The following is a 2,070-nucleotide window of genomic DNA, read 5'->3' as shown; positions in this document are numbered from 1 at the left end:
GGTGTTGGCCAATCTTATTCATTAAATTCCAGACTCCATTTGAATTTCCCTAGTACCTTTTTTCCTGGTGATATCAGGAAGGCAGGCACTCTACCACTGATCTTCTAGGTTTTTGAGGCAGGGTAACTCTATGTAACCCAGGTCAACCCTGAACTCAAGTTCCTCCCACTTCCGCCTCCCAAAGGGATTCTAGGCCTAGACCACCATGCCTGGCTAAATTCGTCATTTTTTTATTAATGCTCTTCTTGTCCTTCCTAGCACATGCACTCAGCTTCCATGTCCACCTCCCTGAGTCTCCTATGCACTGTGACAGTTTCCCCCATCACTCTTCTTCTTCAAGATCTTGACAGCACTCAGAGTACTAGTCAGGTACACTGTATACTCTCCCACACAGTAGGCTTGACTAATGCATTCCTTGTACTACACTGCATCATACACAGACCAGTGAATTTTCACTTACAGTGAACAGAAGTGCCAGTACTAGCCAACATCTCGATGAATGGGTCCCCTAGTTGATGGTAACTAGTGCCTTTAAAGATGGGTACCCTAGTTGGTAGTAACCAGTACCTTCGGGGATGGGTCCCTTAGTTGATGGTAACTAGTGTCTATAAGGATGGGTCCCTTAGTTGATGGTAACTAGTGTCTATAAGGATGGGTCCCCTAGTTAATGGTAACTAGTGTCTTTGGGGATGGGTCCCCTAGTTGATGGTAACTAGTATCTTTGGGGATGGGTCCCCAAGGTGATGGTAACCAGTGTCTTTGGGGATGGGTCCCCAAGGTGATGGTAACCAGTGTCTTTGGGGATGGGTCCCCTAGTTTGGTATAAACTATACCCATAAGGTGCCACCTGGAAATTGTGAAATCAAATTCTCAGAAGAGGCAATATATATTAGGAATGTTTCGGGTTTCAAGTATCAATGGTGTAAGTGATATAAATATTTATCTTGTAAATCCAATAGACAGATACTTCTGCATCCGTGCTTTGTCTCTGTGACATTACAGAAGACACAAGCATGTCTCTCTTACACCAGCAGAGGATCTGTAGCCTTGAGGTGTCAAAATGGTTGCTGAGTCTCCAGTTGATGCATCTACACTCAAGACTGGGAGGAGGTAGCATGTCTGTAACTTAACACAACAATTTTTCTCATAACCGTTCCCTGTGCCCACAGGACTTTGACCTGTCGTCGGCAAAAACTGGATCACAGGTACAGCCACCTCTGCAGAAAGCAAGCAATGCAACCTAGGTGCTTTCCAGAGCCCAGAGCAAAGGCAGATGAGGAAGGGGTGGGAGACAGGTGGCGAGATGCCCAGACAACACGATCCACCAAAGGAGACAGAACCTAAAAGCATTTCCAGGCACGTGAGTGCAGAGCTCTAAAGGTCCTTAAGTGCTCGTCTTCACTGTCTGAGAAATGACCACGTTTGTATTTGTATCTAATTAGACACCCTTCACTTCACCCTTTCATCCACTCCGTTGTCTTTATTTGAAATGAGTGGGTTTGTGCACAGGCCAGGACGCTCTCAGCAACTTCTTCGCTCATCCTTGAGCAGCACAGGGATTGCAGCGCATGCTCGGTGGATCTCTGACGTCCCAGTGTTCAGCGCTTTGCTGAGGACTATACCACAGACAGCCTGAGCATCACTCTGGATCAAACAGGAAAGCAATGATCAAAAACAACTAGTCTTGCCAGGCGGTGGTGGCGCACGCCTTTAATCCCAGCCTTTAATACTCGGGAGGTAGAGGCAGATGGATCTCTGTGAGTTCGGAGGCAGATGGATCTCTGTGAGTTCGAGGTCAGCCTGGCCTACAAGAGCTAGTTCCAGGACAGGCATCAAGGCTACATAGAGAAACCCTGTCGAGAAAAAGAAAAAAAAAAGAGAAAAAGAAACAATAAATAAATAAATAGACTGTCAGAAGTTAGAGCAATGCCTTTAGTCCCAGCAGTCAGGAGGCAGAGGCAGGTGGATCTTTGTGAGTTTGAGGCCAGCCTGGTCTATAAGAGCTAGTTCCAGGACAGGCTCCAAAGGTACAGAGAAACCCTGTCTCAAAAAACCAAAAAAGAAGAAGAG

Source organism: Microtus ochrogaster, unplaced genomic scaffold (assembly GCF_000317375.1).
Source record: "Microtus ochrogaster isolate Prairie Vole_2 unplaced genomic scaffold, MicOch1.0 UNK1, whole genome shotgun sequence".
NCBI classification, from domain to species: Eukaryota; Metazoa; Chordata; class Mammalia; order Rodentia; family Cricetidae; genus Microtus; species Microtus ochrogaster.
This window is presented reverse-complemented; position numbering follows the sequence as displayed.